At 40.1% G+C, this 15,335-nt stretch overlaps 1 protein-coding gene across 14 annotated transcripts in view; it reads left to right on the forward strand.

Moving 5' to 3' along the window:
- Positions 1–11,535: 11,535 nt before the first annotated feature.
- LOC137260917 (splicing regulator ARVCF-like) overlaps positions 11,536–15,335 on the forward strand; it is an 87,967-nt gene continuing 84,167 nt past the window's right edge. For 6 of the 14 annotated variants that reach the window (XM_067798454.1, XM_067798464.1, XM_067798459.1 and 3 more), the window contains exon 1: positions 11,769–11,871. The gene's annotated coding sequence lies outside the window, so the exon portion shown is untranslated. Of the gene's footprint in view, positions 11,643–11,746; positions 12,265–15,335 lie in introns of those variants that run through there. The other 8 variants (XM_067798455.1, XM_067798463.1, XM_067798469.1 and 5 more) reach the window with 6 other exon arrangements.

Here is a 15,335-nt window from a genome sequence, read left to right on the forward strand (position 1 = left end):
GTATTATCAGGAAGTGGGCACGTGATGTTTCGTGGTGTGTTTACATTACAATCATATTTGAAGAACGCAAAAACTCTTTAATCTAAACCGTACTTTATGTAAAGAGTTGAGAGTGGGTTATCTAGACAGTGTGATATTTATAACAACCTACCATAATACAAGACTTTACATAGATTATCACGGATTCCCGTGTTGGCATGGATGTCGTCATCTACTCAAGTACCTGCTATCCCGATAACATAACTGGCATGTTTGAGTGGTGAGATAACGCTGACCCGCTTGTACCAGATTCGGGTGGACCAGATTGATGAAAGCACTTCGTGTTACCCGAGACCACAATGACGAAGGGCTGTATCTCCTTGGGATGTTTTGTCACGGGTGTGATAAGCGTTCATCTGTGTTTATATTCTGTTGTAATGCTGGTGTCGAAGATGATACTCGGCCTTATACACTTTACATTCGACACCCAGTGGACCACAACACCGTCACCAAGGATGTCCTAGTCGTCAGACACTAGGCTGGTCCTAGAGGCGGGTCTACACAACTCGAGTCATCTCAGACACACGTTATAAACACAACTGTTATGATCACACAGTTAATAACGAACATGTCACATGAGGCAGACTGACGGGAAATGACTTGTGCCCCGTTTTCTTGCTAAGGCTTCAGCCCGTATGCCCCCTTAAATTTAATTCTCGTCATATCACATTGCCTGAGTATATATTCCTCATCTAATAATGATGAGTTTTTAACATGCTTTTTTAATTTTATGTTAACATACTGAAACACGTATTCAACTTATGAAAACGACACTCTGAGAACGTTTTCCTCAATGTTAAAACATACGGGCGGAAGGTTTTCCATTACCTTAGCGGGAATATGTCATGTTTGATTTCACTGTTCACATAAAACTGCTGTGTGACTTTCACATGGGTCTAATTAATTGTTAAAACGACAATAACACGCGTAAATTTCAATAGGACTATAGATCCCAAACAACACATGAAAGGTGTACAAGAAGCGACTAAATGGTTGGATGGCTGGATGGTCTGGCGCTGAGAGTGAGACTGATGCAAGTCATCTTCTCCCAGCTGACAGTATCAATGCTGATGATGCCAGTCACTTGATTGCTTGGTCCAGTCAAGATTTACACTGTGATGTAGCTTGGGTATTGAGTGTTGCGTCGTAGAACAAGAAATAAAATAGGACTAGTTGCAAAACACACTGGGAATTGCTTGGCACATGCTTTTGTTGTAGCATTTCCACAACAATAACCCTCCAATGCTGATGCCTACTTTCGTATTCTATTTGCTGTACATATCATTAACAAAAATATATGTCGCAAAAGAAATGTTAATCTCCAGTAGTCGTCGTCAAGGCATCCATTCTTGTAGGCAGCTCAGCCGCCATGACGAGAAGATGGGTGCACGCTAACGGAAGCGATGTACATGTGTATACATCTCGTGCGACTGGGCCACCAGCGATTGACCACTGCAGGTGCCCGGTGTATTTAGCGCTAATAGGCACGCTCCTCCCACCAGATGACTCGGGCTAATAGGCTAGTGGCACGAATGTGATGTGAATCCTTTACACCAGTAATATCCCCCTTCCCAGAACGATGACTGATCGCCATATGCTAAGAGCCTCTACGGAATGTAATAACCATGCCTGATAAGTGATGAGATGCATACAAATGAAAAGCAATTCGTTGAACAAGTCCAAGACCCACTTTCTTCCTGCCATCTGTTTCTGCATGCAGCTATGAGGCGCACCTGTTGCAGGGCCGGCCATGCACTGCATACGTACAGAACAGACTTGGCGTTCTTCAGCTTTGCGTTAGCAGCTCTGACTGGTCGTGAGTTCGAATCTCAGTCTAAGTAAACTTAATATCAGTGTATTTCGTTATACTCCACCACTGAGTCTCACAAAACCTAGTAGAAGGTCGCGTCAGGTAACGTTTGAGCGACCAATGACCGTTCAATCAAACGCGAGAGGGGTAAATAGATTTAACCAATCAGACAACGGCTACTGTTTAGGGATCGGAGGGACTTTGAAAAATATTCAGGTCACTGACACAGATCTCTCCACAAACAAAAATTCTCAAAAAACAGTTATTTGACCTGCAGTATATAAGCTCTGGGGTTTCTGTGGACATGGTTACCATTAGCTAATATTTCCGCAAGATAGCATCCCTGAATATTTTCAAAAACACTACTTTCAGCCACTGTTTACTCAACGTTGTCATGGTTGTACGTACGCCGTGTGCATCACCCGGAAGCAAGCGTACGCTAAACAGAATACGGAAACGGTACGAACCTTTACGAGATAAAAAGTTCAATAGGTGTGCTCTGATTGGTTAATCTCAAAGGTTACCTGACGCGACCTCCCATAAGGTTTTGTTAGATTCAGTAGTGGATTGTGAAGAAAAGTACTGAGAATAAGTTTACTCTGACTAGTTCGAATCTTAGACTTGCACTGATTATGACCCATGGTTTGTCAATGACACTTGTTCTCTCATTTACGTGGTGAACATTCTAACACCTGCACCACGTAATTCTGACGTTCATTCCACATGAGGCTTTCCTGCCACTGAAACAATAAAACTTGCTGTTGAACTCACGACGCCATGGCCGTCGGTTACATCAAAGAGACACGTTGTAGACTATCCCTGGTTACATGAACGTGTTCCAAGTCTTCACGGGAGAAAGTACCTGATTTTTGCCATTGGCACATTTTGCTGCAAGTTATTACTGGAGTACTACAAAGATGATGTGCTCTGATTGTTGTCAAGCGCTCATAGAAATTTACGTGTGCTATTCTTACCTCATGGGATGTTGGGAAGGACGCTCCGAAAATGTCGTGTTTGACATTCAGAACAATTAACATGACTTTGACAGGTCACTCGTCATCATGAAGTGGGATGCTAGGGCTATTGTCACATGGATTTCACTTGTTAGTGATTACAAAATATAGAACGCCTATTACAGCGGGAAGATTACTGGCACGTAACCTCCTTAACCACAGGCTCTAATCTCTGCGATCGATGTTGCTTGAGTGACAGGTGATACCCCTATAGTAAGACATGCGTACTCCTCTAGAAAACACCCGGTGTTGTTACTGATCCATCCTACACCGTGTGACCATTAACGCCCCATGGAATCTTGGTCAGCAGATATTCGAGACTGATATAATTCTTTGGCGTTTTACATTTTGAAATTCCGTGGCTCGTTGCGCCTTCACTTCTTTGTGTTTAGTGGAATAAATGGGTAATCACGCTTCCCGGTTCAGTAACAGACTACAAACACACAGCGCACCATGTCATGACGTCATGTGATAGTACTGCTATATCAACCACGAGGGCTCCGACATTAGGCCCCTTGTGTGTGACATATCCTATTTATTCCCCGTGGTATAGACTGGAGTCAGTATATCACATGTCAGGGGTTGACAGCGTGATTCACTTGCTTGTCATCTCCTGAATATACTGACGTGCGTTTAAACCAAATCAAACAGGATAATATACTGACATGGGTATACCCTGCTTTTAATATATAGCGTGTGTTTAAACCAGATCAATCAATTCCTTAAAATACTTGCGTGCGTTTAAACCAGATCAAGCAATTCCTTAGAATACTTGCGTGCGTTTAAACCAAATCAAGCAATTCCTTAAAATACTTGCGTGCGTTTAAACCAAATCAAACAATTCCTTAAAATACTTGCGTGCGTTTAAACCAAATCAAGCATTCCTTAAAATACTTGCGTGCGTTTAAACCAAATCAAGCAATTCCTTAAAATACTTGTGTGCGTTTAAACCAAAACACACAATCTCTTTTATATCTGACGTGCGTTATAACCAAATCAAGCAATTTCTTTAACTTACTGACATGTGTTATAACCAAATCAAGCAATTTCTTTAACATACTGACGTGCGTTATAATCAAATCAAGCAATTTCTTTAACATACTGACGTGCGTTATAACCAAATCAAGCAATTTCTTTAATATACTGACGCGCGTTTAAACCAGAACAAACAATCTCTTTGACATACTGGCGTGTTTGATACACTGGACAAGTCAAACAATCTCATTAACATACTGACGCGCGTTTAAACCAGATCGTACAATCTGTTTAATATCTGACGTACCTGTATATCCCTCTGTTTAACATACTGACATGGTTATAACTCAAACCGACCATCTCTGTTGTAGACTGATGTGACTCATCACCATGGTAGTTGTATACCACTGTCTAGCATGAAGGAATAGGAAGGACGCAGGAATAGCGTGTCCATGTCTGTTTACTAATTCTACAGTGTCTAATAGCTCACAGAAATGACGTTCTGGGCGTTCTTGTGCAGAGTAGATTTCGACACAACAATCTATATGTCGGTTGCATGGCGCTGCTTAACAATAGAGTGCCGGACTATCCCGACGGTATGTCCTGATCGATGTCGTAGAGCACATCAATCATTGGTTTGTCCGGTTCACACTCACAAGACGCTGTGATACAAAATATTGTTCACGTCGCGTAAATCACACATCAAAACAGACAAACAAGCGAAACGGAATTTGTTTTACTTTCTGGTGTCCATGCGGATAATTACCACTTGCGACAGCAGATGAATGTCAGGTTCAATACATCGCACTATCAGAGATTTCTATCACAGTTCGTGTATGAACAGCACCGGAGGACAATGAAGGACAAACACTGTGGTGAAGTTTCGGACAACCCACGTCTGTATTCAGCAAACCTACCAACTTAAAGGGGCACTAATGCGGAGCAATTTCCGTGGACTGGTGTAAACTTTTGTTATTGTTTTTCTCCCGTGAGTACCCGGATGATATCCCAGAATTCGTGACTGGTTCGTGACCTCTGCTGCGCGGTCCGTAGACGCAACTGATAGTTTAATTATAGACAGATCAACTGAGGTGAATTCATTTTTTACTTCATTACAAATGTTTTATGTAAACAAATGAAACACTTTGAAGGTTAATCATCTGCCAGTGGTAGAAATGGTAAAAAACTATCAGGACGGAAAAATAACGAAGCCAATGTACGTCTCTATATTTTGTCTCATAACCCTAATTAGTTTATTGTCATATTTGTATGATTCTGAAAATTAATAAAAGAACACACGATCTGCTTATACTCATAGTAAATTTCTAACATAACAGCAACATTTATACATTGTATAGATTGCCAATGTGGATCCTATTTCACACACATACGCGATCTAGTGTCTGTTTTCTGTCATACAGATTCTGCTGAATGCTACAACGAATAAATTAAAACAAAATGCAAATAATGAATGTAAAACAGACCAATTTTATAGCAACAATGTCAGGCTACTACCTTGTTCAGGAGTGTATCCATCAATATCCACGTAAAAGAAATCGTATTCCATTCATCTGCAGCTGGTAAATAATCCTGCTCTGTGTCGCGTGTCTTACAACTGTCTCATTTGCGAAAAAGTAACACATCGTTTCACGTCTTTCGTTGGTGAAAACCAGATAAAACTCTCATTGGTCTCCCAAGATAGCACACCTGGCAACTAATTGTATGATGTCCACTATTCTAAGTAATTTAGTTAACCAATATTGAGCAATCAATCAACGCAAGGGTGGTTAATTCTTTGAAGGGAGGATGTTGTTTTTGCACTCACACTTTACGACAGGGGGTTGTCATCTACACACTCTGCCTTTTGACAAATTCACTAGAAGATAAAAGTAATTAATCAATCAGTGTGTTATCGGTTAATCCTTTGATCGATGTTTGCTTTTGTAACTCAGCTGATAAAACCTCTTGCATCACCTACATGCACATATTACATAACATACAATACATTTGCCATTAAAGACCTTAATTTATAATGTTGAGTATTTACTCCAGACAGGAGAAGTGCCAAATGGGAACCTTTGATGAGTAACCAAAGTGGTGTTACTACTAATTATACCTGTTAAAAAATCATTAATTGACATCCAGGGAATGATGACAAATAACACGTGTATTTACACCATCAAGCGCGAGTTACAGCAAGGAAAATGTAATCTCTGTATCGCATGCAAGCGCGAGTTACAGCAAGGAAGATGTAATCTCTGTGTCGCATGCAGCCTGAAAACACTTATGGGCCGAAACTGTTTTGAGGATACCAACGGAATTTCGTTACATAAGGAATACACACTGGCATTTGCTGTGTACTTTGATAAATAGGTGAAATAAGGGCTTTTTTACGTGAGAAAATTTTCAGATTTCTCTACCAAAGGCAAAGTCATCGTTTTTTGTTTACGAATTCAAATAAATCAATTGTGTGTTTTTATTATCATAAATAAGATACCATTGTAGCTACCATAGCTACCAAAATTTACGTATGATATTTGCTATCACAGCTCAACCAACACTCAAAACTACCTAAATATAAAGCTTTGCAATCTTCCGTACTGAAACAAATGGCTTGCTACGTGCCTGTAGACATCATATTTTCATGTATCGTGATTAAATATCGAGGTTAAAAACGAAGAAATAGGATCAAATTGGATCAGTAACTATACCATCCAAGCATCCGAAAAGAACTACACTGCTGGAATATTTGGTTACGATTGGACAAGGAATACCATGGATATTTTTTAACAAATGGCATATGATAGGCATCCGACTTCCTGACTGTTTAGGTGAAAAAATTCTGCTGATATGGACAGGAGCCCAGTTCCTTTGTCCGTCACGGTCGAAGGAGCGGGCGCTGACCAAATTGCGGTTTGGTTTCGTAATTAGACCGTTGGCGAGAAACATTATTCGCTCCGCATCAGTGCCCCTTTAACTACAAATGATATCAATTGCATTTGTTTGCTCTTTCGCCATGCACAGATATCGACACCCTACTGTGTCGAGAAGAGGAGCAGACGACGTTCTAGCAACTTTTGAGCGCTTTGTATTAATTAACCACAAGGTTATTTTTTTAAAAAATGGTGTTCCGTTTATGACTAACCAGAAGTCTTCCATATGCAGTAATACAAAGAGTACCAAAAACTTGAGTTTAGTTGTTCTATAATGTTATTCATCCGCGACAAATTTTACTGTTTTCACATGCCATTAGAAACACATTGGAAAACACCAAACACAAGAAAACACAAGACATGATATTTTATTGCATAGCATTCCATTGAGGAACAGCGGCACTATTCTATAAACTACAGACATAAACATAAAAGGTACAAAGATATAGAAATACACATAGATGATCTCTATCATAATATTTACACTCTAAAACATGTGATATACTAGGTGTACATGTGTAACAATGACCTAGGACAATCAAGACATCTGTCATGTTTGAAGTTATACATATGGTAACAAATTATTTCTGTAAGATTTGGTTGATTATTTTTAAACATGAGATTAAGTTTTCCTGTTGTGGTAAAATTTTGAAATTTATTGTTTTGAGATGAAAAGGACTTAAATTAGTAACACCTTACTTCTAAATGTTTAGAACAATACATGACATAGTGCTTTTCATCCTCAAGGACTGAGCATTGACTACAGAGACGGTCTTGGAAAGGTGTTTGTGGTCGTTTTCTCCTACCTAGTTCAATTTGTAGCCTGTGATCAGTCAGTCTTAACTTTGTGAAGTGGACACGGTTTTTGCTTTTTGTCTTGCAGTGTTCAAGGTATGGTTCAAATTTAATTGCCGATTTACATTTTCTGTAAGTTCTAAGTTTGTTCTTTGAATTTAGTGAATTGTGTTTATCTTGAACAGATTAGTGGATCATGTCTGTAAATTTCAACTGGATGTCCTCCAGAACAGGACGAGTAGTCGGATTACTTCCCTTGATCTTAAACCTATCCAAGAGGAAGCTGAGTTTATAGTACCATTCAATTTTGTGTTTGGCAATCTTTAATGATTCATTGAAAGCATGTTTCAAAATGGTATTTGGAGATTGTAAAATATGTCTGTAGAACTGAACAGTGGATTTAATTACTCTCAACAGTAAAGGGTACGAACCAAGATCAGCTCTTCATGCCCAGATGTGTGGAGAAACTCCCAGAGTACGTTCGTAGAATTTCGTTTGTAAATAGTATCTACATGTTTCAGCGGAGCAAAGTCAGTTCCTACAGAATAACAGGTTCAACAATTGCCTTAAAGAGTCTGCAGCATATCGATGGACCTAAATTTTCTCCAAACTAATGAGAAGAAATAATGTAGTATGCTCTTTAACCCTTTTTCACGAGTGATTTCACACAATGTTTAAATTTAGAATTTTGATGAAACGTAACACCTAAGTAATTGTATCTAAGACATTAATATTCTGCCCTACCACTGACCATCTGAGTATTGGATAGTGGGGTTTTGTGCCAAATATAACTACTACATTAGATTTTTCATTGTTGATAGTTGATTTATTGTCAGTGCAGCAATTGGAGAAGCTACCGAGAGGTTCTTGGAGTTTACCTGGTGAATCAGACAGAAGGACCACATCATCAGCAAACAGTAAATGGCATATCTTGAGACCAGCTAGTGTTTCTCTCCTTATATATCAAAATATGATTTAAGATTATTACAAAATGGACTAAACAATGTTGGGGACAGTAAACATCCTTGACTTTGACTCACTCGCTTGTTTTAACTTTATAAAGGACATTGGTATACGGGGATGTTATAACACAAAGTATATTACGTGATATACCAAATGCATTTAGTTTAAAGGTTAGTATACTTCTGGCAACAGGGTCAGAGGCATTTCCTAAGTCAACAAACCAAGCAAAAAGCTTCTTTTTCTCGTGTTAGAACTGTCAATAATACTTTTTAGTGTGAAAATGTTGTCAGATGTTCTTAATCCCTTTCTAAATCCTGCTTGACGGGTGTATATATGTATGTTAATGGTCTCTAGAAAAATCATTTCGCAGGGAGTAGGTTCGTATTTTTACTTAGAAGCCTGTTTGGACAGAAACTGTGAAAATGGTGACTAACCAAAATGCGGAAATACGTATCTCTCACTCGCCAGGGATAGAAGAAAGGTGAATACATGACCACGTGACCTCCACCCGTGGGAACGAGATCCATAAACCTCAGGGATGGCTCAACAATAAACCTGGGTATATATCGTGTTGTCACCGGGTGTCACACTCGGCACATGTGACACAGTAACAAGTGGTCCATAAACGACGCTAAGTTTATTCCCCAGCAGAAATGTTTTCTTAGACTGTGCGATGCATTCACTGAGGACATGGTGATATCACATTGTCACGTCAGTCATTAACCACGGTGTGCTGGTATATCCACCATGCATGCAGGCTCCGTGTGTAGAGACGTGCACGACTATCTGAATATGTCCGTTTTATCATTGTTCTCTATGTAGCTCTTTAGGAAACTTGCCACATGTCAACTCGGGATATTTGCCTTCAGAGCAGAGGCGTAGCTACCATTCTGAAAAAAGCCCGGGCTTACACATGATTGTTGTTGAAAACATTGGGCAATTCCTCAATACTATCTGAATAATAAAGTTTGGCACTTATTGGACTTACACGAGAAAAAAGAGATCCGTGAAGGTCCAGCGTAGAACAGGTCTTCGGCAAGCCATGCTTGCCACTAAAGGCGACTATGCTCTTAAGAAGCGACTAACGGGGTCGCGTGGTCAGGCTCACTGACTTGGTTGACACATGTCATCGTATAGTGTGGTCCTGACTCGATTATTTACAGAGCCCCGCCATACAACTGGAATATTGTTGAGTGCGGCGTAAAACTAAACTCACGAAAATAATCAACTTGCCACGCGCCCGCCGAGACTATGATGGTAATAAGAGGCTTTTATCATTTGGGGGGTAAAAGTGGGGCTGCTGGAGTGTTGATGCTAGTGGTGTACTTCCCAGTGGATTCCCACACTGCAACACGTTACTCTAGCTGACGCCATCATTGTCGTCGTCTTTGTCACGCTGGACGTTGACTGTTCTGAATGATGTAACAGCGACAATACCCGACATGCTACACGGCAGGTCGTTACACCTGACACACAAAGGTAATGCACGTGGCCGTTGGGTGTAATTCTGTCATACATCGTGACGACCACAAATTCACCTGCTGCTTTCACCTTGAATCGGTATCAGGCGAATGAGTTAATCACTATCGGTAAAATTGCAAAATCACAATTACTGTTCAGAGTGGATATCTGATTAAAGGTTGATAGTGCTGAAAGGGAGAAGGTGAAAGGTCACTCTTGACAAGTCTTAATGGAGTGTAATATCAGTCAATACGTCTGGGGCGCGACTTCCTGATGTGGTAACCACATTCACTGAATATGTGAGATATTTACTCTATTTGCAATAACCAATATTATCCCGGACAGCTATGCTATATATTCTGTGCCGTGGAGAACATAATATTTTACTTACAGAAGACGTTTTACTGCGTGTGGTCTATACACATTTTAAGGATCGGATTATACATATCTGGACAGGAACGTGTATTATACGTGTATTTCACACTTACAGACCACAGACACATTGTTCAAGTCTGTTGTCGGGGATGGGAGGGAACCCCGTGGAGTGTTGGTTAGAGTGTCCTCCCAGTTAGATCCCAGTCTCGTCATACCAAATGACGTGGAAATATGGTACTTGTTGGTCCCTGTCTGGCGGTCTGCATTAATCGGTTCAAGGACTGATCGTTCACTTATGACCATTGAGCACTTAAGGGCACCACAATCGTCTCGGAGTCAGTATATATAATCTGTCGGAGTGCGGTATTCGCGCTTAAGTGCGGCATGGTATCTCAGTGAGCTAGCACTTGTAAAACCAGCTGAAGTCTGGGCTAATACAGACAGCCACACATACACACGCATGCACGTCGTCATATGAGCGAAATTAATCTCAAATATGATGTTAAACCACATTTCACCTCAAATCTACAATGAGCTGGCAGGTCTAGATTGCCTCAGCAGCAGAAATATAGCAATAAATATAGCAATATAGCAATTTGGGTTTTGTTTTGTAGATATATATTTTCATATATTTCATATATATCAAGTGTTATGTGTCTAATGTAGGACTGACTGCCTTGGCTATAAATTACTGCTATGTTTCAGTCATTTGTTTGTCTAGTTCAGAGTAGACCACTCATCGGTGTGATCTAAGCTAAAATATTAAACAATTAATAACACGCACTCGGTATATCCCCATCTATGGGTGTATGTACAGTGCCCCTTCCACGCTAACAAAAACGTATGCGCTATGTGTCGTGTATTACAATACAGATTAATAACATGGACAGTGGGCGTTGTTGTGTAACAGACGCCAGTACAGTGTGCCAGTCAAACAGAACTTGTATACCGTAGATGATCACCTTTAGACGTTTATCGTTTTATCACCCATTTCGCTCTGCAATATATATTTTTTCTGCTGTCATTAATATCTCATAAACAAACGTTTCTCACGGTGCCGACTCGATGTTATACAGGCGAACGTACACGATGTTTTGAAAGTTTCTCCCCTTCGCCAACTCGTCCTACCTGTTTTCACCTGTTGTCTAATGGCAAGCCGGATTTGGCCACTAGGCGGCGTTGCAATCGCTGTTAGCTTTGTCAGACAGACACCCTAGCAGAGAGTACAGTTTTGGACAGTACTTTTCTTCACTTTTGTTGTCTCATTTGGATAGAAAGGTAAGCTGTTATCATGTCTGCATGCTAAGTATTCGAAGCACGGTTCCATGCCTTTCTTGGTCGTGCTTGTTATGTGTGCGACAATCTGAAGTCCTTTGTCGGAGGGGGGAGGTAGCTGGAAGAACCAGCCAAAGAGGTCACGTTTGATTGACAAGCAGTGTATATTCGATTTCAGACAGGCATTTCTCTTGGGTTTTGAAAGTATTGGAGATATATTTACATGTGAAAGGTGAGTTTAAATATTAACAATGTTCATCCAGCTCTCACAGTTCCATCCACCAACGATTAACGTGTCCAGACCGTGGGCCGGACGGGTTCTCGTGCGCACTTTTCACGCGACTGTGGTCTGTTGCAGCCTTGGATCACATTCGGCATTCCTTGTTTACAAAATGCTCGGAATAACCTGCCACAATCAAGGATACTGTTCGTGTTGCTCAAAATAAGTGTACGCCATTGTGAGAGACCAATATGTTTGGAATATTACGTATCCTGAATGTGAAGACATCAACCGATTTGTTTATGCACATTGTGTGGGTTTACCTGTATGTCGGGGCAAAGTGAATAGTCAACGTACGCTATAATTATCATGGCCGACTGTTGAAGTGTCGTGCTATTTCTCCAGGTGAGTCACTTGATCTGGGACACGAGTTCCCGGATTTATCATGTATATGTATTATGTGACAGGGCATGGCAGATTGACCTCTTAAGTCACCTCCAACAACAGTTACTGTTAACAAAAAATCCTCACCTGATGAAAATGCAAAATCGATTTACACCGTGTGCCAATCGTGTGGTAAGCAAACTACCATCCAACTACATCTGTTTGTGTCCAATCATGCAGATTTTTTTTTTTTTTCATTTTGTTTACACTGCACTTATGTATTAATAAATCAGTCTCTGCTAATACACCACACACTTTGCACACTATCAGTTTATCATAGAGGGTAAACACTGGAATTTTAGGACTAATGTTATGACTGATGATGGTGTTATTCTGCCATCTTCTTGCCAGATATTTGAAAGAATATCATAATAATATATGACTTATGTGGGATCCAGTCATTTCTCTACCTGGATAATACTAGTATAAATCTGACCTGTCATTTGGTTGTTATTTCAGTCAGTTATAAGAATGAATGAAAAAGAGGTAGTGTAAAATACATTTCATACTCAGGCATTTTTTCTCATGGCAAGTGAGTTGATATATATTAGGAGGTGTTGTCATAGGGGTGGTCAAATGACCATGGCAGGCAGTAATATTCTTGGGTTGGGTAATGACTTTGTGGGGAATTGCCCTACACCCATATTTTATTGGTGTTGAGGAGTAACACAGTGAGAATAGCGTTGAAGTATGTCTATTTGACTGTTCACATATTGCACATTCTGTCAAAGATGAGACCATTCTAGGGTTTGGCTGGCTAACATTGACTCAGCACGTAGTAATGTTTTGTCTTAACTTGGCTAAGCTGAGTGTAGAGGGTTAGTCAGGGCTATCATCTTTGTGTCAAGACTGTAGATGGAAATACTTCAAGGGGCTTTGGGGCTGCTTCCTTGAGAGGGTTTAATAAGTGTTTCAGTGTGTAGATGTAAGTGATGTGTTTGTGGAGGTAGTCCAGAATTGGGGAGCATATGTACGTTACCACCAGCACCAGGGAGAGAGAGATTCATATTCCAACTACGGGGTTTGTTTTGAAACTTCTCATTTTTTGTGGTGAAGTCAACCTACCTAAAGGGTCAGCTTGTCACCCTGAAGGCCCAGGTTCAATTCCCCACATTGCTAAACTCACCCCAGGTGTATCAGTCCAAGTGTATCCCACCATGATGTTCGTGGAATATTGGTAGACCTCAACTCACTCACTCACTCACTCACTCATTTGAAGTGAGGTGTTTTCAGTTCAGCTTTACTAGGCTTGTTCTGTTTCATCCTGTATGATATCAGCTGGCTGTTGTTGTGCTATAAATAAAGTTACACCAGTTGTGTGATAAGCTTCCACTTTCTATCAAGATGTAATTTGTTGATTGTGTAAACAGTTATCTTGTTAACACCTGCATGACAGTGTGCCAGCCAATCAGACTCATGGACTGTTTGGTGATTGTGGCAGTATTTTGGGAAATTACTTGTGATTATGAAATCAGCAGATTAGCAAGTGTGAACTGCAAATTGCTAGCCAATTACTTTTCCCACAGTTGAATACCTGCTTACTTTCACACTTCCAATTGATATAGCACAGAGGTGTCATGTTACACCTGTATACATACCTGCCTGGACCCTAGTCCACAAAGTGATCTTCACATAAGAATGTACAACAAGTATGGGATCACCATAGCATTACAATGGTCTTCTCATTGGAAAGTCTGTAGAAGTATGGGATCACCATAGCACTGCAGTGATCTTCACATTGGAATGTGTATACAGGTATGAGATCACATAGCATAACAGTGATCTTCACATTGGAAAGTCTGTTCAAGTATGGGATCACCATAGCACTACAGTCCTGTTTTGGAATGGCACCCTAATCAGTGTTAAATGTGTGAATCAGACAGAGCTACACTTGATTGTGTGGTTACTGGTGATTGATACGGTGTGTTACAAATTGCAGTTGATACATACAACATCTAAACATGCTAAATGATAAATAGCAATGGCGCTGACATTGATACCCCACCTGATAAGCACTGTTTTTTATGCTTGAAATTGCTTTATCTTCTCTTTAGTTTATATGCAGACATAAAACATTTTAAGAATTATAATTGTTTTGAAGGTGATTTTGTTATAAATCACATGCTATGTGATTAATATTATTGGAATTTCTTTAGATCTCCAGTTAGGAGCATAGTCTAGCAATGCCTCAAATCTGTGCTTATTGTTGTGGTTGAATGTTCGTCAATAATGTTCCTTGTGCTTATGTTTCCATCAAAGAGGAATAAGGATTTTTAAGACTTGCAACATCTTTTCTGGTTTTTTTGCAAACACATTGTCATGTAACACAACTATTTTTGAATCAATTACTATTCAGGAAGCCAACTTCCTCACGCATTGTACTATGAGATGAGAAGTAAGTTGTTATGTTCTTTATTGAATGGCTGATAGCCCCCATCAGTAGTGGATGGATGGAAATATTATATTTTTTACAATGAGTAAACACATTAAGATACATGATGTTGCTTTAATATGTATCTAACAGTACTCTTAAAAGATGTTCCTGTCCCCAACACAACAGTGAGGTGAATAGCCTGTATTGTGAGAATGTATGTCACAGAGTTGTATTGTTCAACTCTTGTCTACTCAACAATGCTGCTATTCATAACATCTGTTTTATCTACAGTGGACACCTTCCATGGCTCCAAACACAGGTTGCCAGTAATTGGCACGATTTAAATTTGAATTGACTGTGGATGTAATTACCTCCCCTTGTTGACGAGAGTGAGGAATGCGAGAGGTGAATGTTTGTGTAAAGTGTGTCTTTGTTGTGCCAAGTCCGTCCCTCCAGCAACATTCCAGGGGCAATGGGAGTGAGTGGGGAAATAGGGAACTTCGGAGGGATGGAGACAGAAAGTTTGGGTTAGTCATTGTAGTTGTGGCCAATCTCTGCAGTGTATGTTTTAGGTAACAGCTGACAATCATCATGGTCCTTATTTATTTACATGTTGCTTGTTTTGTAAGTCGTTTTTCTTCTTTATCAGGCTTTGTTC

This window comes from Haliotis asinina, chromosome 14 (assembly GCF_037392515.1).
Source record: "Haliotis asinina isolate JCU_RB_2024 chromosome 14, JCU_Hal_asi_v2, whole genome shotgun sequence".
Classification (NCBI taxonomy): domain Eukaryota; kingdom Metazoa; phylum Mollusca; class Gastropoda; order Lepetellida; family Haliotidae; genus Haliotis; species Haliotis asinina.